General features: G+C 37.9%; 1 protein-coding gene across 2 annotated transcripts in view; it reads right to left on the bottom strand.

Moving 5' to 3' along the window:
• CLCN5 (chloride voltage-gated channel 5) overlaps positions 1-24255 on the bottom strand; it is a 135018-nt gene extending 110763 nt beyond the window's left edge. The window contains exon 1 of one of the 2 annotated variants that reach the window (XM_052663229.1): positions 24155-24255. The gene's annotated coding sequence lies outside the window, so the exon portion shown is untranslated. Of the gene's footprint in view, positions 1-24008; positions 24121-24154 lie in introns of those variants that run through there. The other variant, XM_052663230.1, reaches the window with a different exon arrangement.
• Positions 24256-24694: the final 439 nt, after the last annotated feature.

The raw sequence follows: 24694 nt of genomic DNA, 5'->3' as shown, positions 1-24694 counted from the left end.
ATTTGCAAACAAGCTGCCCAAATCCATACCAAACTCACAGAGACCCCAAAACACACTGTCCCTTCACAGACAAAATCCACGTCCACCGACCAGGACACAGGCACCAGTTCCCACTAACAGGAAACCTTCACAAGGCACCGGTCCAACCCTACCAACTCAGGGCACAGGCACAAATGAAAAGAACTATGACCATGCAGCCTGTAGAAAGGAGACCCCAAACACAGTAAGCTGAACTAAATGAAAAGACGGAGAAACATGCACCAGATGAAGCAGCATGATAAAAAATGAACAAGACCAAACAAATGAACAGGAAATAGGCAGTCTACCTGAAAAAGAATTCAGAGCAATGATAGTAAAGATGATCCAAAATCTTGGAAATAAAATGGAGTCAGAGATAAACAGGATGAGGCATGTATGGAGAAGATACAAGAAATGTTTAATGAGGATTCAAGAAGAAATAAGAACAGATCATCAGCAATAAATGACACAATAACTAAACTAAAAAATGAATTCAGTTCAGTCACTCAGTTGTGTCAGATTCTTTGTGATGCCACGGACTGCAGCATGGCAGGCTTCACTATCCATCACCAACTCCTGGAGCTTACTCAAACTCATGTCCATCGAGTCAGTGAGGCCATCCAACCATCTCATCCTCTATCATCCCCTCTGCTCCTGCCTTCAATCTTTCCCAGCATCAGGATCGTTTCTAATGAGTCTCCTCTTTGCATCAAGTGACCAAAGTATTGGAACTTCAGCTTCAGCATCAGTCCTTCCAATGAATATTCAGGACTTATTTCCTTTAGGATTGATGGTTGGATCTCCTTGCAGTCCAAGGGACTCTCAAGAGTCTTCTCCAATACCACACTTCAAAAGCATCAATTCTTTGGCGCTCAGCTTTCTTTATAGTCCAACTCTCACATCCATACATGACTAATGGAAAAACCAAAGCTTTGACTAGACAGAACTTGTTGGCAAAGTAATGTCTCTGCTTTATAATATGCTGTCTAGGTTGGTCATAGCTTTTCTTCCAAGGAGCCAGCATTTTTTAATTTTATGGCTACAGTCACCATCTGCAGTGATTTTGGAGCCCAAGAAAATAAAGTCTGCCACTGTTTCCATTGTTTCCCTACCTATTTGACATGAAGTGATAGGACCGGATGCCATGAGATTAGTTTTCTGAATGTTGAGTTTTAAGCCAAATTTTTCACTCTCCTCTTTCACTTTCATCAAGAGGCTCTTTAGTTCTTCCCTTTCTGCCATAAGTGTGGTGTCATCTGAATAACTGAGGTTATTGATATTTCTCCCTGCTGTCTTGATTCAAGCTTGTGATTCATCCAGCCTGGTTTTTCTCATAATGTCCTCTGCATACAAGTTAAATTAGCAGGGTGACAATATACAGTCCTGACATATTCCTTTCCCATTTGGAACCAGCCTGTTCTTCCATGTCCAGTTTTAACTGTTGCCTCTTGACCTGCATACAGATTCTCAGGAGAAGGGTATGGTGGTCTGGTATTCCCATGTCTTCAAGAATTTTCCACAGTTTGTTGTGATCCACACAGTCAAAGGCTTTGGTATAGTCAATAAAGCAGAAGCAGATATTTTTCTGGAACTCTCTTGCTTTTGTGATGATCCAGTGGATGTTGGCAATTTGATCTTTGGCTCCTCTGCCTTTTCTAAATCCAGCTTGAACATCTGGCAGTTCCCGGTTCATGTACTGCTGAAGCCTGGCTTGGAGAATTTTGAGCATTACTTTGACAGTGTGTGAGATGAGTGTAATTGTGCGGTACTTTGAACATTCTTTGGCATTGCCTTTCTTTGAGATTGGAATGAAAACTGACCTTTTCCAGTCCTGTGGCTACTGATGAGTTTTCCAAATTTGCTGGCATATTGAGTGCAGCACTTTCACAGCATCATCTTTTAGGATTTGAAATAGCTCAACTGGAATTCCATCACCTCCACTAGCTTTGTTCATAGCAATGCTTCCTAAGGCCCACTTGACTTCACACTCTAGGATATATGGCTCTAGGTGAGTGACCACACCATCATGGTTATCTGGGTCATGAAGATCTTTTTTGCATGGTTCTTCTGTGTATTCTTGCCACCTCTTCTTAATATCTTCTGCTTCTGTTAGGTCCGTACCATTTCTGTCCTTTATTGTGCTCATCTGTGCAAGAAATGTTCCCATTTAGATGTCTCATCTTTCCCATTCTATTGTTTTCCTCTATATCTTTACACTGATCACTGAGGAAGGCTTTCTTATCTCTCCTTGCTATTCTTTGGAACTATGCATTCAAATGGGTATAGCTTTCCTTTTCTCCTCTGCCTTTTGCTTCTCTTCTTTCTCAGCTAGTTGTAAGGCCTCCTCAGACAACCTTTTTGCCTTTTTGCATTTGTTTTTTTGAAGATGGTCTTGATCACTGCCTCTTGTATAATGTCACGAAGCTCCATCCATAGTTCTTCAGGCACTCTATCAGATCTAATCCCTTGAATCTATTTGTCACTTCTACCGTATAATCGTAAGGGATTTGATTTAGGTCATACCTGAATGGTCTAGTGGTTTTCCCTACTTTCTTCAATTTAAGTCTGAATTTGGCAATAAGGAGTTCATGATCTGAGCCACAGTCAGCTCCTGGTCTTGTTTTTGCTGACTATATAGAGCTTCTCCATTTTGGCTACAAAGAATATAATCAATCTGATTTTGGTATTGACCATCTGGTGATGTCCATGTGTAGAGTCTTCTCTGTTGTTAGAAGAGGGTGTTTGTTATGACCAGTGCGTTCTCTTGGCAAAATTCTGTTACCCTTTTTCCCTGCTTCATTCTGTACTCCAAGGCCAAATTTGCCTGTTACTCCAGGTATTTCATGACTTCCTAATTTTGCATTCCACTCCCCTATAATGAAAAGGACATCTTTCTTGGGTGGTAGTTCTAGAAGGTCTTTAGGTCTTCATAGAACTGTTCAACTTCAGCTTCTTCAGCATTACTGGTCGGGGCACAGACTTGGATTACTGTGATATTGAAAGATCTGCCTTGGAAACGATCAGAGATCATTTTTCATTTTTGAGATTGCATTTGTGGCATAAGATGGCAGAGCAGAAGGACATGCATTCATCTTCTCCTGCGAGAACTCCAAAACTACAACTTGCTGCTCAACAACCGTTGACTGGAGAATGTTGAATCTCACCAAAAATGATGCCCCATGTCCAAAGGCAACGGAGAAGCCCTAGCAAGATAGCAGGAGGGGCAAAATCACCTTTACAATCAAACCCCGTACCTTGCAGCAATACTCAAAGGGCTCAAACAAACCTTGTGCCCACCAGGATGCAGAGACCCCACAGACACTGAGCCAGAACTGTCTCTGAGTGTCTCCTGTGAAGGTACAGGTCAGCAGTCGCCTGCCACAAGGGCAGGGGCTCTGGGTGAAGCAAACCTGGGTATGGCATAAACCCTCTTGGAGGAGGTTGCCATTAACCCCACCATAGAGTTGGGAGAACTTACACAGGACTGGGGAAACAGACTCTTGAAGAGCACAAACAGAACCGTGTGAACACCAGGACACAGGAGAAAAAATCAATGACCCCACAAGAGAGTGACCCAGACTTGCCCATGAGTGTCCAGGAGTGTCTGACACAGGCATGAGTCGATGGCAGCCTGTAGCAATCTAGGGCAGTGCATGCAAGGGACATTTTGAAGGAGGTAGCCATTATCTTCATTACAGCTACCATAGTTTGGCCTCAGGTGAAACAACAGGGCCTCACCAATCAACAGAAAATTGGATTAAAGATTTACTGAGCATGGCCCTGCCATGCTTGTTCTGCCATCAGAACAAGACCTAGTTTCCCCTCAGTCAGTCTCTCCTATAAGGAAGCTTCCATAAGCCTCTATCCTTATCCATCAGAGGGCAGATAGAATGAAAACCACAATCACAGAAAACTAACCAAACTGATCACATGGACCACAGCCTTGTCTAACTCAATGAAACTGTTCCATGCTGTGTAGGGCCACCCAAGATGGACGGGTCATGGTGGAGAGTTATGACAAAACGTGGTCCACTGGAGAAGGGAATGGCAAACCACTTCAGTATTCTTGCCTTGAGAACACTGTGAACAGCATGAAAAGGCAAAAAGATAGGAAACTGAAAGATAAACTCTCCAGGTCAGTAGGTGCCCAATATGCTACAGGAGATCAGTGGAGAAATAACTCCAGAAAGAATGAAGAGACAGAGCAAAAGCAAAAACAATACCCAGCTGTGGATGTGACAGGTGATGAAAGTAAAGTCCAATGCTGTAATGAGCAATATTGTATAGGAGCCTGGAATGTTAGGTCCATGAATCAAGGCAAATTGGAAGTGGTCAAACAGGAAATGGCAAGAGTGAACATCGACATTTTAGGAATCAGTGAACTAAAATGGACTAGACTGGGTGAATTTAACTCAGATGACCATTTTATCTACTACTGTGTGCAAGAATCCTTTAGAAGAAATGGAGTAGCCATCATAGCAAACAAAAGAGTTCAAAATGCAGTTCTTGGATGCAATCTCAAAAATGATCTCTGTTCATTTCCAAGGCAAACCATTCAATATCACAGTAATACAAGTCTATGCCCCCAAGAGTACTGCTGAAGAAGCTGAAGAGAGTGGCAAGATATACTTAAAATGATGAAAGGAAAAAAAAACCTAAAATCAAGATTACTTTACCCAGCAAGGATCTCATTCAGATTCTAGGGAGAAGCCAAAACTTTTACAGATAAGCACCACCAAACCAGCATTAAAGCAAATGCTAAAGGAAATTCTCAGAGAAGAAACAAGAGAAAGAAAAGACTTACAAAAACAAACCCAAAAGAATATAGTAAATGGTAATCAGATAATACATATCAATAATTATCTTAAATATAAATGGATTAAATGCTCCAAGAAAAATACACAGACTGGCTGAATGGATACAAAAACAAGGCCCCTATAGGTGCTGTCTAAAAGAGATACATCAGACCTAGGGACACATACAGACTGAAACAGAAGGGCTGGAAAAAGATATTCCATGCAAACAGAAATCAAAAGAAGCAGGAGTAGCAATACTCATATCAGAGACATTACAAGAGACAATGAAGGACACTACATAATGATCAAGTGATCGATCCAAGAAGAAAGTATAACAATTATAAATATATATATATACCCAACATAGGAACATCTACTACATAAGGCAAATGCTAATAACAACTATAAAAAGAGAAATCAGAAGTAACACAGTAATGCTGGGGGACTTTAACACCCCACTCACACCAATGGACAGATTATCCAGACAGAAAGTTAATAAGAAAATTTAAGCCTTAAATGACACACTGGACCAGATGGATCTATTTGATATCTATAGGACATTTCATCCAAAAGAAGTAGAATTCACTTTTCTTTTCAACTGTACAGGGAAAATTTTCCAAGATAGATCACAACTTGGGTCACAAATCAAGCCTTGGTAAATTTAAGAAAACTGAAATTGTATCAAGCATTTTTTTCTCACTACAACACTGTAAGATTAGATAACAATTACAGGAAAAAAACCATAAAAACCACGAAACACATGGAGGCGAAACAACTTGCTTATAAATAACCAAGACATCACTGAAGAAATCAAACAGGAGATAATAAAAAAGCTTATGACAATGAAAATACATCAATTTATTTTTTTTATAGTTTTTTATTTTTTTAATTTTAAAATCTTTAATTCTTACATGTGTTCCCAAACATGAACCCCCCTCCCACCTCCCTCCCCATAACATCTCTGTGGGTCATCCCCATGCACCAGCCCCAAGCATGCTGTATCCTGCGTCAGACATAGACTAGCGATTCAATTCTTACATGATAGTATACATGATAGAATGCCATTCTCCCATATCATCCCACCCTCTCCCTCTCCCTCTGAGTCCAAAAGTCAAAACACATCAATTTAATACATACAGGATGCAGCAAAAGCAGTGCTAAGAAGAAGTTTACAGTAATACAAGCGTACATCAATTAATGAAAAAAAAATCAAATTAACCATACACCTAAAGCAACTACAAAAAGAACAAAAATCCTCAAAGTTAGTAGAAGGAAAAAAATCATAAAGATTAGAGCAGAAATAAATGAAAAATAAATGAAAGAAACAATAATAGCAATAGCAAAGATTAATATAACAAAAAGCTGGTTCTTTGAGATGATAAACAAAATTGACAAACCATCAGATAGACTCATTAAGAAAAAAAGGAGAAGAATCACACCAATAAAATTAGAAATGGAAAAGGAAAATTTACCAGACAATGTATAATCATAAGGGACTACTATGAGTAACTACACGCCAATAAATTGGACAACCTGGAAGAAATGGACAAATTCTTAGAAAGTACAACCTTCCAAGACTGAACCAGGAATAAAGAGAAAATATGAATGGCCCAACCACAAACACTGAAATCAAAACTGTGATTAAAAAAATCTTCTAACAAACAAAACCCCCAGGGCCAGATGGCTTCACAAGTGAATTCTAAAAGTTTAGAGAAGAGCTAACACCTATCCTGCTCAAAACTTTTCACAAAATTGCAGAGTAAGGAAAACTTTCAAACTAATTCTGTGAGGCCACCACCACCCTGATATCAAAACCAGACAAAGATACTGCAACAAAGAAAATTACAAGCCAATATCACTGATGAAAATGTAAAGTATGAAAAGACAAAGAGACACTGAAAGATGAACTTCCCAGGTTGGAAGGTGCCCAATATGCTACTGGAGATCAGTGGAGAAATAAATCCAAAAAGAATGAAGGCACAGAGCCAAAGCAAAAACAATGCCCAGTCATTGATGTGACTAGTGGTGGAAGTAAAGTCTGATGCTATAAACAACAATATTGCATAGGAACCTGGAATGTTAGGTCTATGAATCAAGGTAAATTGGAAGTGGTCAAACAGAAGATAACAAGGGTGAACATCGACATTTTAGTTATCAGTAAAATAAAATGGACTGGAACTGGTGAATTTAACTCAGCTACCATTGTATCTACTACTGTGTTCAAGAATCCCTTAGAAGAAATGGAGTAGCCCTCATAGTCAACAAGAGTCCAAGATACAGTTCTTGGGTGCAATCTCAAAAAAAGAATGATCTCTGTTCATTTCCAAGGCAAACCATTCAATATCACAGTAATCAAAGTCTATGCCCCACACAGGTATTGCTGAAGAAGTTGAACGGTTCTATGAAGACCTACAAGACTTTCTAGAACTAACACCGATAAAAGATGTCCTTTTCATTATATACAAGAGGAATGCAAAAGTAGGAAGTCAAGAGCTACCTGGAGTAACAGGCAAATTTGGCCTTGGAGTACAAAATGAAGCAGGGCAAAGGCTAATAGAGTTTTGCCAAGAGAACGCATTGGTCATAATAAACACTCTCTTACAACAACACAACAGAAGACTCTACACATGGACATCACCAGATGCTCAATACCAAAATCAGATTGATTATATTCTTTGCAGCCAAAATGGAGAAGCTTTATACAGTCAGCAAAAACAAGACCAGGAGCTGACTGTGGCTCAGAACATGAACTCATTATTGCCAAATTCAAATGTAAATTGAAGAAAGTATGGAAAACAACTAGATCATTCAGGTGAACCTAAGTCAAATCCCTTACGATTATACAGTAGAAGTGACAAATAGATTCAAGGGATTAGATCTGATAGACAGAGTGCCTGAAGAACTATGGATGGAGGTTTGTGACATTATACAAGAGGCAGTGATCAAGACCATCTTCAAAAAAACAAATGCAAAAAGGCAAAATGGTTGTCTGAGGAGGCCTTACAAATAGCTGAGAAAAGAAGAGAAGCAAAAGGCAGAGGAGAAAAGGAAAGATATACCCATTTGAATGCAGAGTTCCAAAGAATAGCAAGGAGAGATAAGAAAGCCTTCCTCAGTGATCAGTGTAAAGATATAGAGAAAAACAATAGAATGGGAAAGACCAGGCATTTTTTCAAGAAAACTAGAGATACCAAGGGAACATTTCATGCAAGATGGGCACAATAAAGGACAGAAATGGTATCGACCTAACAGAAGCAGAAGATATTAAGGCAACAATACATAGAAGAAGTATACAAAAAAGATCTTCATGACCCAGACAACCACAATGGTGTGATCAACTACTTAGAGCCAGACATCCTGGAATGTGAAGTCAAGTGGGCCTTAGGAAGCATCACCACGGACAAAGCTAGTGGAAGTGATGGAATTCCAGATGAGCTATTTCAAATCTTCAAAGATGATGCTGTGAAAGTGCTGTACTCAATATGCCAGCAAATTTGGAAAACTCAGCAGTGGCCACAGGACTGGAAAAAGTCAGTTTTTATTCCAATCCCAAAGAAAGGCAATGTCAAAGAATGTTTAAACTACCACACAATTGCACTCATCTCACACACTAGCAAAGTAACGCTCGAAATTCTCTAAGCCAGGCTTCAACAGTATGTGAACCGAGAACTGCCAGATGTTCAACCTGGATTTAGAAAAGACAGAGGAACCAGAGATCAAATTGCCAACATCCGCTGGATCCTCAAAAGAACAAGAGAGTTCCAGAAAAATATCTACTTCTGCTTTATTGCCTACGCCAAAGCCTTGGATTGTAAGGATCACAACAAATTGCGGAAAATTCTTCAAGAGATGGGAATACCAGACTACTGTACCTGTCTCCTGAAAAATTGGTATGCAGGTCAAGAAGCAACAGTTGGAACTGGACATGGAACAACAGGCTGGTTCCAAATTGGGAAAGGAGAACGTGAAGGCTGTGTATTGTCACCCTGCTTATTTAACTTATATGCAGAGTACATCGTGTGAAATGCCAGGCTGGATGAAGCACAAGCTGGAATCAAGATTGCCAGGATAAATATCAATAACCTCACATATGCAGATGACACCACACTTATGGCAGAAAGTGAAGAAAGAACTAAAGAGCCTCTTCATGAAAGTGAAAGATGAGAGTGAAAATTTTGGCTTAAAACTAAACATTCAGAAAACTAATATCATGGCATCCAGTCCCATCACTTCATGGCAAACAGATGAGGAAACAATGGAAATAGTGGCAGACTTTATTTTCTTGGGCTCTAAAATCACTGCAGATGGTGACTGCAGCCATGAAATTAAAAGACGCTTGCTCCTTGGAAGAAAAGCTATGACCAACCTAGACAGCCTATTGAAAAGCAGATACATTATTTTGCCAACAAGTTCTGTCTAGTCAAAGCTTTGGTTTTTCCATTAGTCATGTATGGATGTGAGAGTTGGACTATAAAGAAAGTTGAGTGCCAAAGAATTGATGCTTTTGAACTGTGGTGTTGGAGAAGACTCTTGAGAGTCCCTTGGACTGCAAGAAGATCCAAGCAGTCAATCCTAAAGGAAATAAGTCCTGAATATTCATTGGAAGGACTGATGCTGAAGCTTAAGTTCCAATACTTTGGTCACCTGATGCAAAGAGCAGACTCATTGGAAAAGATCCTGATGCTGGGAAAGATTGAAGGTAGGAGCAGAAGGGGACGAAAGAGGAAAACATGGTTGGATGGCATCACTGACTCAATGGACATGAGTCTGAGCAAGCACTAGGAGATGGTGAAGGACAGGGAATCCTGGTATCCTGCAGTCTATGGGATCACAAAGAGTCTGACACAACTGAGCAACTGAACAATTCCTTTTTCTTCTTACCTAATTCCTCTCGTAAGGACTTCCAATACAGGCATACCTCAGAGTTATTTTAAATTTGGTTCCAGACTATAGCAATATAGCAAATATTACAGTAAAGCAAGTCATATGAATTATTTGGTTTCCCAGTGCATATGAAATAAACTTATGCCAAAAAATGTACATACCTTAATTTTTAATTATTTTAATTGGAGGATAATTACTTTACAATATTGTGGTAGTTTTTGCCATACATCAACATGAATCAGCCTTGGGCGCACATGTATTCCCCCATCCTGAACCCCCCCTCACTTCCCTTCCCACCCCATCCCTCTGCATTGTCCCTGAGCACTAGCTTTGAGTGCCCTGCCCATGCATCAAACTTGCACTGGTCATCTATTTTACATATGATTACATGCATGCTATTCAGTGCTATTCTCCCAAATCATACCACACTTGCCTTCTCCCTCATATCCAAAAGTCTGTTCTTTATATCTGTCTCTTTTGCTGTCTTGCATATAGGATTGTTGTTACCGTCTTTTAATTTCCATATATATGCATTAATATACTGTAGTGGTTTTTCTCTGACTTACTTCACTCTGTAACAGGCTCCAGTTTCATCCACCTCATTAGAACTGACTCAAATGCTTTCCTTTTTTTATAGCTGAGTAATATCCCATTGTATATATTTACCACAACTTCCTTATCCATTCATCTGCTGATGGACATCTAGGGTTGCTTCCATTTCCCAGCTATTGTAAACAGTGTTGCAATGAACACTGGGGTACATGTGTCTCTTTCAATTCTGGTTTGCTCAGTGTGTTTGCCCAGCAGTGGGACTGCTGGGTCCTAGAGCAGTTCTATTTCCAGTTCTGGTACAGCCATTATAGAGAACAGTGTGGAGATTCCTTACATACCTTAATTTTAAAAATACTTTATTGTTAAAAATGCTCACCATCAACTGAGCCTTCAGGAAGTAATAATACTTTTGCCGATAGAGGGTCTTGCCTCCATGTTGATGGCTGCTAACTGATCAAGATGGTAGTTGCTGAAGGTTGGAGTGGCTGTGGCAACTTATTAAAACAGGACAATAGTGAAGTTGCCTCACTAACTGACTTTTCCTTTCATTTGAACACTTGGAGGCCATTGTAGAGTTATTAACTGTCCTAATTTCAATACTATATGGTTTAAGGAATAGGGAAGCCAAGGGAAAGGAGACAGGGAAACAGCTCGTCAGTGGAATAGTAACAACCACAATTAAGTTCACTGTCCTATATGCACATGATTCGTGGCATCCTCCAAAATTGTAATAGTAACATCAAAGATCACTGATTACAGTTTACCATAAATATAATAATGAAAAAGTTTGAAATATTGTGAGAATAACCAAAATGTGACTCATGCGACACCAAGACATGAAGTGAGCAAATGCTATTAGAAAAAATGGCACCAAGAGACTTGCTTGAAATAGGGTTGACACAAACTTTCAATTTGTAAAAATCACAATATCTATGAAGCACAATGAAGGAAAGTGCAGTAAAACAAGGTATGCCTATACTATGCTGAATAAAAATAGTGAGACTGGGCATCCTTACCTTGTTTCTGATCTTACAAGAAAAGTTTTCAACCTTTCACTGTTGAGTATGATGTTAGCTGTAGTCTTATTATATATGGCCTTTATTATGTTGAGGTACCTTCCCTCTAAATCTACTTTGTCATTTTTTTAATCATAAATGGATGCTGAATTTTGTCAAGAGCTTTTTCTCTATCTATTTAGATGATCATATGATTTCTATCTTTCATTTTCTTAATGTAGTGTATCACACTGACTAATCTGTTTGAGAATGGATCATCCTTGTGTCCCCAGAATAAATTCTACTATGATCCTTTAAATGTAAGTGTTGGATTCAGTTTAATATTTTGCTGAGAATTTTGGTGTCTATGTTCATCAGGGATATTGGCTTCTAATCTTTTTCTTGTGGCATTCTTATCTGGTTTTGATATCAGGGTCATGCTGGCCTTGCAAAAGCAGCTTGAAAGAGTCCTATCCTCTTCTATTTTTCAGAAGAATTTGACAGAGACTGGCATTAATTCTTCTGTTAATGAAATGAAGCCATCTTCTTTGAACGACCAGTGAAGCCTCTGGCCCTGGACTTTCATTTGTTGGGAGGTATTCGATTACTAAGTCAATCTCTTTGCTAGTAATAGGTCTGTTTAGATTTTCTCTTTCATCAGTCTTCGCAGGCTGTATTTTTCTAGGAATGTATTCATTTCTTTCAGGTTGTCCAATTTATTAGAGTGTAATTGGTCCATATAATGATCCTTTGTGTTTCTGTGGCAACAGTTGTAACATCTCCTCTTCCATTTGTTTTTATCTGACCTCTTTCTCCCTCTTTTTTGTTGGTGAGTCTAGAAAAGGTTTGTTCATTTTATTCATCTTTTCAAAGAATAAGCTCTTAGTTTCATTGAGCTTTTCTACTATCTTTTTAGTCTCAATTTATTTCTGCTCTAATTTTTGTTATTTCTTTCCTTCTATTAACTTTGGGCTTTGTTTTTCCTTTTTCTAGGTGCTCCACCTTTCTTTTAGTTTCCATTTGCATGAAATATCTTTTATTATCCCCTCATTTTCAGTCTCTGTGTGTCCTTATATTTATAGCAAGTCTCCTGTAGGCAACATATATAAGGGCCTTAACATTTAAAGCAATTATTGATAGGTGTGTGTGTATTGCCATTTTCTGTCTGTTTTTGTAGTTTCTCTCTGTTTCTTTCTCACTCTCTTCCTGTGTTTGATGACTTTCTTTAGTGGTAAGCTTATATCCCTTTCTCCTTCTCTTCCATGTATTTAGGTTTTTGCTTTATGGTTGTGTGTGCTTAATCACTCAGTCACATCTGACTCTGTGTAACCCCATGGACTGTAGCCCACCCGGCTCCTCTGTCCATGGGGATTCTCCAGGCAAAAATACTGGAATGGGTTGTCATGCCCTTCTCCAGGGGATCTTCCTGACCCAGGGATTGAACCCAGGTCTCCTGTATTGCAGGCAGATTCTTTACCATCTGAGCCACCAGGGAAGCTTTTTGCTTTATGGTTACCATAAAGCTTCAGTTCAGCTCAGTTCAGTCACTCAGTCGTGTCCGACTTTTTGCAACCCCATGAATCGCAGCACGCCAGGCCTCCCTGTCCATCACCAACTCCCAGAATTTACCCAAATTCATGTCCATCGAGTCAGTGATGCCATCCAGCCATCTCATCCTCTGTTGTCCCCTTCTACTCCTGCCCCCAATCCCTCCCAAAATCAGGGTCTTTTCCAATGAGTCAACTCTTTGCATGAGGTGGCCAAAGTATCGGAGTTTCAGCTTCAGCATCAGTCCTTCCAATGAACACCCAGGACTGAGCTCCTTTAGGATGGACTGGTTGGATCTCCTTGCAGTCCAAGGGACTCCCAAGAGTCTTCTCCAACATCACAGTTCAAAAGCATCAATTCTTCGGTGCTCAGCTTTCCTCACAGTCCAACTCTCACATCCATACATGACCACTGGAGAAATCACAGCCTTGACTAGATGGACCTTTGTTGGCAAAGTAATGTCTCTGCTTTTTAATATGCTATCTAGGTTGGTCATAACTTTCCTTCCAAGGAGTAAGTGTCTTTTAATTTCATGGCTGCAGTCACCACCTGCAGTGATTTTGGAGCCCAAAATAAAGTCTGACACTTTCCACTGTTTCCCCATCTATTTCCCATGAAGTGATGGGACCAGATGCCATGATCTTCGTTGACTTTTAAGCCAACTTTTTCACTCTCCACTTTCACTTTCATCAAGAGGCGTTTTAGTTTCTCTTCACTTTCTGCCATAAGGGTGGTGTCATCCGCATGTGTGAGGTTATTGATGTTTCTCCCGGCAATCTTGATTCCAGCTTATGCTTCTTCTAGCCCAGCGTTTCTCATGATGTAGTCTGCATATAAGTTAAATAAGCAGGGTGACAATATACAGCCTTGACGAACTCCTTTTCCTATTTGGAACCAGTCTGTTGTTCCATGTCCAGTTCTAACTGTTGCTTCCTGACCTGCATATAGGTTTCTCAAGAGGCATGTCAGGTGGTCTGGTATTCCCATCTCTTTAACAACTTATATCTATAAGTCTATTTTAACTTGATAATAATTTAAGTTTGATCCCATTTTAAAGCTCAACATTATTACTCTCCCCTTACCATGTTTTATGTTTTTCATGTCACATTTATCTTTCACCTTTTACAGATAATTGTTGTAATCATAGTTATTTTTACTACTTTCATTTTTTTTAAGCTTCATACTAACTTTCAGTTCAGTTCAGTTGCTCAGTCTCATGGACTGCAGCACGTCAGGCTTCCCTGTCCATCACCAACTCCCGGAGCTTGCTCAAACTCATGTCCATCAAGTCAGTGATGCCATCGAACCAGCTCATCCTCTGTCATCCCCTTCTCCTTCTGCCTTCAATCTTTCCTAGTGTCAAGGTCTTTTCCAATGAGTCAGTTCTTCGCATCAGGTGGCCCAAGTATTGGAGCTTCATACTAGCTTTGTAAGTGATTAAACCACTACTTTTACTATATATTACCTTTCCAGTAAGACTTAGTCTTTCATATGTGTTACTAAATAACACCCTTTCTTTTCAGGTTAAACAAGTCCCTTTAACATTTCCTATAAGGCTAGTTTAGTGGTGATGAACTCCTTTATCTTTTGTTCGCCTAGAAAACTCTCTCTCTTCCCCTTCTGAATAAATAACTTTGCCAGGTAGTATTCTTGGTTGGAAGTTTTTTTCTTTCAGTACTTTGAATACATTGTACCACTCCCTTCTGGTCTTAAAAGTTTCTGCTGTAAAATCTGTCTTTGGGGGAGTCCCTTCTCTGTAACAAGGTTGTTTTCTCTTGCTGCTTTTAATATTCTTTGTCTTTAACTTTTGACATTTTAATTGTGTCTTGGTGTGTGTCTCTTTGGGTTCCTCTTATTTGGAACTCTCTGGGCTTCCTGGATATGGATGTCTGTTTCCTTCCCCAAGTCAGGGAAATTTTCAGCTGTTATTTAAAAAACAAACCAGGATCAAGTAAAAAGTTTCACAAAACTGAAAGCAAATATGTAAAGTCACAAGGATAAGGTGAAAGGAGCAATTAAGATAGTATAAGAAAAACAAATATAAGATAGATGGCCTAAGCAGTGTATAAGAAAGACTACCATTCTCTGGTAAATATCCATTAGATAATTAAAAAATAAAAGAATCACTGAACACATCTATAAGACATTGAGGGGACATCCCTGGTGGTCCAGTGGTTGAGAATCTGCCTGCCAATGCAAGGGACATGAGTTCAGTCCCTGGTCCAGGAAGATCCCACATGCTGTGGAGCAACTAAGCCCAAGGACCACATCTATGGAGCCCACGCCCTCTAGGGCATGCATGCTACAATGACTGAAGCCAGCGCAGCCAGAGCCTGTGCTCCACAGGAGAAGTCACTGCCATGAGAAACCTGTGCGCCACAGGGAAGGACAGCCCTGCTCACCACAGCTAGAGAAGGCTCACGCTCAGCATCAACAGCCAATGCAGCCAAAAAGAAACAAATCAAAATGTTTAAGAAAGAAACTGAGGCATCATTATCAATTAAGGAATTAAGGCTATCCTTCCACATCATTGAACCATCTCTTAAATTTACAAGAGTTTGAATTTAAAAAGAAAAAAGTTCCCTAAGTGAAAAATACAGGCTAATTATAATGCTAAATTTTATGCAGTAAATACAATAAAAATTACAGATTTGATTAAATGAAATCTGACCCTGATTATAAAAATACATTTTTAAATGTCTACTTCTGCAAATGGCAACAGAAACAGACTCATGGATAAAGAAAACAAACTTGTGGTTACCAAAGGGAGGGAGGAAGGTTTGAGGGGCAGATTACGGGCATGAAATTAACAGATACAAACTACTGTGTATAAAATAGATAAGCTGGGCTTTCCTGGTGGTTCAGTGGTTCAGTGGTTAAGACTCCGAGCTCCCAATGCAGGGGCCCTGGGTTCAATCCCTGGTCAGGGAACTAAGTCCTACATGCAACAACTAAAGATCCTATGTGCTGTAACTAAGACCCAGACAGCCAAATAAATAAATAAAAGTAAGTATAAAATAGATAAACAACAAGGATACAATGTATATCACAGGGAATTATAACCATTATCTTGTAATAGCCTATAATGGAGTATAATCTGCAAAGATACTAAATCACTATGTTGTATACCTAAAACCAATACAATACTGTAAATCAACTATACTTCATTTTTTTTAAAGGCTATTCCTTTTAGGTTTTCTAATGCAAATTCAAAGATACTAGTCACAGCATCTGTTTCTAAACAAGCAAATTTTAAACCAAAACCAGATATTACAATATGATTTTTTAAAGCACAAGATAATGATTTTTTAAATATCCAGGAAGTAAAACAAAATCTAATGATTTTTAATCAAACAAAAAGCTGATAAATTCAACATGACAAACACAATTTAACTGAATAACTGTTTCATTATTTCAATATGGGAAACCAAATTAGCAACAAAACCAACAATGAAAGAGTTCAATATATCTAAACAAAACAATCACTAGAATATAATCATCAGGTTCATCATAATAATCAGGTGGAAAAGTTTGGGAAAGTGTTTTTCACAAAAATTTATCATATGCTCAGACTTAAAAAGTCTCAATAAATATGAAATGGCAGGATTCTGACATAGCAAGAATTATAAGTAGGATAAAAGAATACAAACCACATGGAAATTGTGAAATATATTTTTCTTAAATGACAACTAAATCAAGAAAGTGACTATTTAAAATTCAAATATGAATCAAAATATATCCATAGCTCTACATGTCTCTCTTAGGAAAAGGATGGTTTTAAAAAAGTAATAAAACGGATAAACTGCTAATACAATTCAACAAAAGAGAAAAGCACACAAATTATTGATTTTAAAGATATATAATTAATGCAAAGATGATATACATTATTAGGGCATTCCATATGCAGATTTTCTTTAAAAAAGAAAAGGAATAACTTTCTAGAAAAGAAAACTCAAGTACCCAAAGTGAAATCAGGAATCTAAGTGAAATCTAGACCAAAGAAATAAACAACATTATCAATAAACTTCAAAAGAAACAAAAATGGCAGTTAAATGTCTAAATAGTAAATGAATAATAATTCTATCACACAAAGATTCCTTAAAAGTGTTCTATCTAATTCATTTTCATGTAGTGAAAGTCAGTTTAAACTAAACCTGACTTAGGGCTATACTCTGAAAAGGAAAATTATAGTTTGGTTCTATCTGTGAACACAGATGTAAAATTCTAAACAAAATTTTACCAAACCATACACCAGCAGTTTAAAAGAATTGATCTTCACAGGCATTAAGGTTTTAGCCCGAGGCTAATTTTAAATAAGACCAGAGATTCATGAGAAAAACAGAAAAAATAAAATTAACTGAATAAATAATAGTTTAAATAAGAACTGACTCACTGGAAAAGACCCTGATGCTGGGAAAGATTGAGGACAAGAGGAGCAGAGGGCAACAGAGGATGAGATGGTTGGATGGTAACAACGACTCAATGGATAAGATTTTGCAAACTTCAGGAGATAGTGAAGGACAGGGAAGCCAGGCAGGCTACAGTTCACGAGGTCGCAAAGAGTTGGGCATGACTTAGCGACTGAACAACAACAAACAGTTTAAATGGCCTGAAAATTCATTATTCATTTCTGATTTTAAAAGATTTTCTTTTAACTATAAATATGGTATATCTGAGAGAAGTCGACACTATTAAAGCACACACACTAGAGGTATTCATCCAAAAAAAAAAAAGGCAGAAAACTACACAAAGATATCTAGTCACCACTCCTAACTAATCATGTTAGAAAACTGAATCATTGTAACCATGTATGAAAAATGAACAAGTAACATAAGGAGATAAAATTAAAACAATAATATTTGTACATTATATAATTATATAACCTAAATGACAAAGATATTCAAGAAACAAAATTAAAAGTAATGAGTTCAACAAAGGGGTAAATTATAAGATAAAATCTAAAAACTCTTTTACATTCCAATAATAAACATCTATAGAAATTTGTTTTACCACAGCAACAACCACCAGAAAAAATTAACCCAAGAGTTACCCTAACTGGGCACATATATGTCATGGGGACTAAACATGGCAAAGATGACAACAGTTTAATACAATATAGAAACATTTAGGACTTCATTTCCACCTGGACATTTGCTGAATCCTATCAGTTTTACTTCTGTAATGTGACAGTATGATGTACAAATAGTTTGTCATCTAACTGTAAAGTTAATGCTCAAGTTTCTCAGAACAAGAAGATAGAGACAGACGGTTTCTCTAAAAGGAATGAATGAAATGAACCACAACTAAATGATTACTTACTACAATATTCACCCACTGTGTTAGTAAAATAATATAGATAAAGCCAAATAACTGTGGGCTATTTGGGTAATGAAGACACACTCAAGATGCTGTTGACTATACAACCTCATAAACAAACTGTCTGACCCAGTACTCTCAGTCCAGGAACAGATTCCCCCACCACATCCCCAAATTAGATAGCTCCTCTCCCATGTAAAAAGGGTGCTTTGTACAAAAGATGTTTGTCACAACTGCATTCATAATCTTTTTTAAAAATCCCAGAGATGTGATTAAAACAACTCCAATACAGTACTTATTTCCCTTACTCATTGATCATTTGAGTGATACACACATAAATAAAATATGCAGTCTCTAATCTCAAGAAACTTGGGTGATTATTTAATTCAACCATTTAAATAAATGTTTATATCATGTTACATGATACATGAAAATGTAAAAGATAATGTTAGCTGAAGAGGTCTATCAGTGACAAAGCAAAAAAACTGGACAATCTATGGTGAAAGCAATGTGGCAAGATTTTCTCTCTACACACACACAAATAGAAACAAAGGAGAGAGACAAGAATGTGTAAGAAATAGACAAGAATATAAACATTTGGTGTTCTAAATTTATGGAATAGTTTTCCACATACACATACAAACTTGCACTACAACTTCTATAATGCTTTCAATGGCAAAGTTTGGCATTATCTACCTGTTTCTATTTCTATTTTTTAGAGGGAAACTAGCTGTGTATTAATATATGTAATTCAGTACACCCCTCTTTTTCCTTCTCTGTTTCTCTTCTGTCAGTAACATAAAACTCAAGTAGTTCTTGTGAATTACTTGCTACATTTATTGAAGAGTAGGTTTTATGTTCCCTTTTTTTAATTTTAAAACCAGATGAATGGTAATTTCTTTACTTTTAAAAAGTTGCTTTTTTAAAACTTGTGATTCTTAACTGAAATCTTCCAGTGGGTCAGTGATCCTTGATAGAAAAAAATAAAATACAAGCTTCCTCACCATGTTTTATGTGATGTTACTTGTTGGAATGTAAAAAGGAATCTTCAAAGTCCACATAACAAGTTTCCCGCCAGGGAGCAGGGGGCGGGGGGCGGGGGCTCTACATTTAGGCTTCCCTGGCCCTTTAAGACACTTTAAGGGACTTTAGTCTTAAAACTTCCAACTTATTTTGCTCCTAAATGTCACCTGCAACAATGTTTTGTTTCTGTTGCCACTCTGAAAGACAGCTCAAAATTAGGAGATTAAAAACAGAGAAAAGAAATGAGCAGGGGTGATAATGGCGGTTGAAGGGAAAAGAGGAACGGCAACTCAAGCCAAGAAAACTTCCCCAGATTCCTTCACATGTATGGCCACTGGTTCCAGTTAGAAGCATCACAAAGCCTTCGGACTCAGAGGCAAAGAACACAGGATCCAAGGACTTAGACTAATTTCCTTAATGATGCCACTGAGAGTCTGGTGAATTTAATCTTTAGAAGGTTTATTCTATCGGTTTCAGATTCATATTTTAGCTCAAACACAATTAACGATAGTTCAAATACATTCTTCTCTGTGTTCTTTGTTACTCTCTCAAAAGCTCAACAGCTACTGCTCTCTGGCTACTAGAGAGAAATGAATTTAGTAATATTTGGATTTAAACTCTGAATCTAGAAAGACCTGACTTCTGTACTTAAAAACTTCACTTAGAAAATAAGTAAATAAACAGAATAAAAATCTGCTAAGACTGCTGACACATGGAAAAATAAAATGAAATACCTATGGTATGAAAGTGAAAGTGTTAGTGGCTCAGTCATGTTCAATTCTTTGCAACCCTATGGACTGTAGCCTGCCAGGCTCCTCTGTCCAGGGAACCCTCCAGACAAGAATACTGGAAGGGGTTGCCATTCCCTTCTCCAGGGGATCTTCCTGACCCAGGCATCAAACCCAGGTATCCTGCATTGCAGGCAGATTACCATCTGAGCCACAGGGGATTCCCTACCTATGGTATCTTTCTGTGCAATTTCAAGATACAGCTTTCTTTTATCACTATTTTTTGGGGGGGGATTAGTAGGTAGTATAAGGGTTGAGTTTCCAGATTAAAAATTTGGGAAATATTTTTTAAGTAGGGAAAGACATGTACAAGGCTCAAAGACGGAGAAATGCATTTACCATGAAATCTGAAATTAGAATTCAAGCAAGTTCAACTATGTGGGAGAATGGGTAGCAGAAAAAGAATTCACACAGTATCTTTGAATTACAGTGTGAGAAATGGTGGTTTATTGGGGAAAGTAACTTTCAAAAAATGCTTTTGGGAAAAAAATTGAAAACTCATTCCAGATGAGTCAAGGATTCAAACTTTTAAAAATTTTTGAGACACTACAAGAAAATGGAAGGGTGCATTTATACTCAATGTGTGAAAGAATTCTATTAATACCAAAACAAAAGAAGAAATTATCACCTATAGGTGATGAATATGACTAAATAAAAATAAAACTTTTCATACATTAAAAAATTTACAAAGTTTAAAAAGAAAGCAATACAGTCTCCCAGAATAGTGTAAATAAAAACAAAAATAAACAAATGGGACCTACTTAAGCTCAAAAGCTTTGCCACAGCAAAGGAAACAATAAACAAAATGAAAAGACAACTCACAGATTGGGAGAAAATATTTGCAAATAATGTGACTTACAAGGGATTAGTCTCCAAAATTCACCAACAGCTTATGATGCCTAACAGCATCACAATAAACAACCCAGTCAAAAACGGGCAGAAGACCTAAACAGACATTTCTCCAAAGACATACAAATGGCCAAAAGACACATGACAAGATGCTCAACATTTCTCATTATTAGAGAAATGCAACACAAAACCACAGTGATATATCACCTCACACCAGCAAGAATGGCTATCATCAAAAAATTGACAATAAATGTTGGAGAGAGTGTAGAGAAAAGGGAATCCTCCTACACTGTTGGTGGGAATGCAAATTGGTAGAGCCACTATGGAGAACAGTATGGAGGTTTCTTAAAAAAACTAAACATAGAGCTACCCTATGACCCTGCAATCCCAGTCTTGGGCATATACTCCAAGGAAAAGATGATCTGAAAGGATACATGCACCCCAATGTTCACTGCAGCACTGTAGCCAAGACTTGGAAGCAACCTAAATGTCCATTCACAGGGGAATGGATAAAGAAGATGTGGTACATATATACAATGGACTATTACTACTAGGCTATTAAAAAAGAATGAAATAATGTCATTTGCAGGAACATGGATGGACCTAGAAGCTGTCATGCTGAGTGAAGTAAGTCAGACAGAGGAGAAATATATGGCATGGCATCCCATAAATGCAGAATCTAAAAAGAAATGATACAAATGAACTTACCTACTAAACAGAAACAGACTCACAGACTTAGAGAACAAACTTACAGTTGCCAGTGGGGGATGGTGGGGAGGAGGAGAATAGGGAGTTTGGGATCTACATGTACACACTGCTATATTTAAAATGGATAACCAACAAGGACCTATTGTATAGCACATGGAACTCTGGTCAATGTTATATGGCAGTGTGGATTGGGGGGGGGGCGGTTTGGGAAAGAGTGGAGATAGCTGAGTCCCTTCACTGTTCACCTGAAACTATCACAACATTGTTAATTGGCCATACCCCAATACCAAATAAAAAGTTTAAAGCTTAAAAAAAAGTTTGAAAAACAAAAATTAACAATTTTTTTAATTTTAAAAAATAAAAAGAAAGCAATACAGATAAAAGCAGCCATGATTTTGATGAAAAAAGAAATTACCATAGAAAATAATGAAGATCTAATAGAACCTGATAGTTAATACTACTTTCCTTTGGGTTAGTGGCTAAAAAATATAAAAATCTTATGTCAGTCATCAAAAAAGGAATACCAAAATCTGTTTAGACTCATCAACAATTAAAGCACTACCTATTAACTCTGTAATTTTATTCTCCTGATAAACAATACTAGTTTTTCAGGATACAGTATTCTATTGGCTCCAGGTGAATTAGTTAAAGCAACAAATAGTAGAAAAATCCATATTTTTCAGTCACTGGCATTTTATATACTGACCATTTCCATGTACCACTAGGATAGTTCTATAACTTTTAGGATGTATTTTTAGCATTTCAGTTCCTTTCAGATTTTTTTAAATTTCAGATTTTTTAGTCATTTATGCCTAAATGTATTTGTTTGGCAGTCTTTCATATATATTTTTCTACCTTATTTCTGCCATTAAATGAAACTGCTTTTGGAAATTTGGTTGAAAATATTTCTAGCCACAAGCTTATTTATCAGTTAATAATTTTTGTACACATTCTGGTGATTTTACGTTTAAAGCATACTTCTAAGAAGATATTTTGGGCTGTTTTAATTATTTTGATTCAATAAAGCCTATATTATAAAGAGAAACAAAGCTTTCAACAGCATTGAAGGACTGGCTGAATTTATTCTAAAGTGGCATTAGATATTAAATATTATTTTATGATAGAGGTATCAGACCAACATGATGTACATCTTAAAACAATGTTATATGTTAATTATATCAACAAAAATAAATGTCATTTTAACTATGTAATATAAAACTAAGAGATATATACATATAATTAATTCACCATCCCAATAATGTTTGTATCACTAATCCTAAATACATTAGATAGTTCTAGACTTTTAATCAGAGAAGGCGATGGCACCCCACTCCAGTACTCTTGCTTGGAAAATCCCATGGACAGAGAAGCCTGGTAAGCTGCAGTCCATGGGGTAGCTAAGAGTTGGATACAACTGAGCGACTTCACTTTCACTTTTCACTTTCATGCATTGGAGAAGGAAATGGCAACCCACTCCAGTGTTCTTGCCTGGAGAATCCCAGGGACAGGGGAGCCTGGTGGGTTGCCGTCTATGGGGTCACACAGAGTCAGACACGACCGAAGTGACTTAGCAGCAGCAGCAGACTTTTAATGTGACTAATTAGAATTTATAAAAGTAAAGTTGCTTCAATACAAAAGAATTATAGGCAACAAAAAGTGAAGAAAGCATAGCTAAAGAAGTAAAACAGGCAGAGAAGTTAAGAATTCACCTGAACACTTGGAGGACATTTTTTAAATTCACAAAGACATGGCCAAACAAGTAGATATGTATGATGGGCTGAAAGTGAGTTTTATTTGTAGAGTCTGAAAAAATTTGAGGCAGAAAAAAAGCTTCAGAACTATCCTGTGATAACAGAAACCAGCAATGTGAGAAAACTGTAGACAAGTTCATTCTTTCAAACAAATCATGGGCTTCCCAAAAGTTGTTAAATTGATCAGTGGTTAAACAAACTGTGGTATATTAGTGATGGACTAAAATCTAGCCATCAAAACACACAAAAAATGATAAATGTGTGGCCCATGGTGGAGGGTGTGAAAAGAAGTGAGCTGTAGGCAAGACTTCAATAAAATAAAATGAAGACAGAACACCAAACATCTGTTGTTTGGTAAAAATCACAAAGAGATAAGAGTTTCACAAATAGTTGATACTCTGTGGGGAGGGTATTGCCCTCTTTTAAGATATATTAGTATATAGTAAATAAAAACATCACATTATCTTCAATTTATTTATGCTTGTTTCAGAGGACAAAATGCCCCCCATCCTCTCCAAAGTTGGCCCCTAACCTGCATTTTGACTATCTTCTTCCTCACCTTTGTGTGGGCCTGTGCTTCAACTGTCTCCAAGGGACCCCTGTATTTCCAGTGACACATGTAGTCCACTCCTCCCGTTTAAAACAGAATCACAAATACTCCTTTATTTTAATCTTGCTGTCCCCTCCAGTAATACAAACACACACACACACACACACACACACACACACACACACACACACACGCACCCCACCCCCACCCCATAGAGACTCTGCTCCTACCTTTATCTTCCACATTAGTTGGAAAAAATGTCCATCCTTTCGGGAGAGTCTATAGGCCAAACCTACCCAACCACTACTTTATCCTGTCTCTTGGTCTTCTATGCAATATAACTATATAAAAAAAAGTAGTTAAGGGATCAGCTTACCCCAGGTCACAACACTGATTTATAACAGAGAGAAAAATCTGAATCCAGAAAGCTTGACACCAGTTGCCCATGGCCACAAAAGACCCTTATGCTCCCTGTCCCTTTTCCAGGTGATTGAGATCCGCTAGTTACAGGCAACTGGAGAGGAGCAGCTGTCACCATCACAGCTGAATTGGCTTGAAGCTGGCTGGCCCAGCCCTGCCTGACACCTGCTCCATGCTCTAAAATCAGCCTTTGTACAGCCTGGCTTCTGGGAAAAAGGAGACACTAGGAGGAAATGGGGGTGGGGGGAAAGTGGTTCTTTTGTTAAAAGTCTTCCTCCATAGAACTTCTTTGGGGGAAGCTTAGACCACATATTTTGAAAAATCTCCTCGTGGTTATGATGTATAACCTTGGGTACTGAGTCCAGTCCAATAAGGGGAGGTACTAAGATATATCAGATAACCTCTAGGAAACTGATCACTACAGCAACTCTGTTGCTGTGTTAATTACAGTAGTCTTGGAGAAAAACATACCAGGGTTTAGAATTCTATCCCTGAC

Source organism: Budorcas taxicolor, chromosome X, assembly GCF_023091745.1.
Source record: "Budorcas taxicolor isolate Tak-1 chromosome X, Takin1.1, whole genome shotgun sequence".
Lineage (NCBI taxonomy): Eukaryota > Metazoa > Chordata > Mammalia > Artiodactyla > Bovidae > Budorcas > Budorcas taxicolor.
The sequence above is the reverse complement of the archived record's forward strand: the minus strand, read 5'-3'. Positions and strand labels throughout refer to the sequence as shown.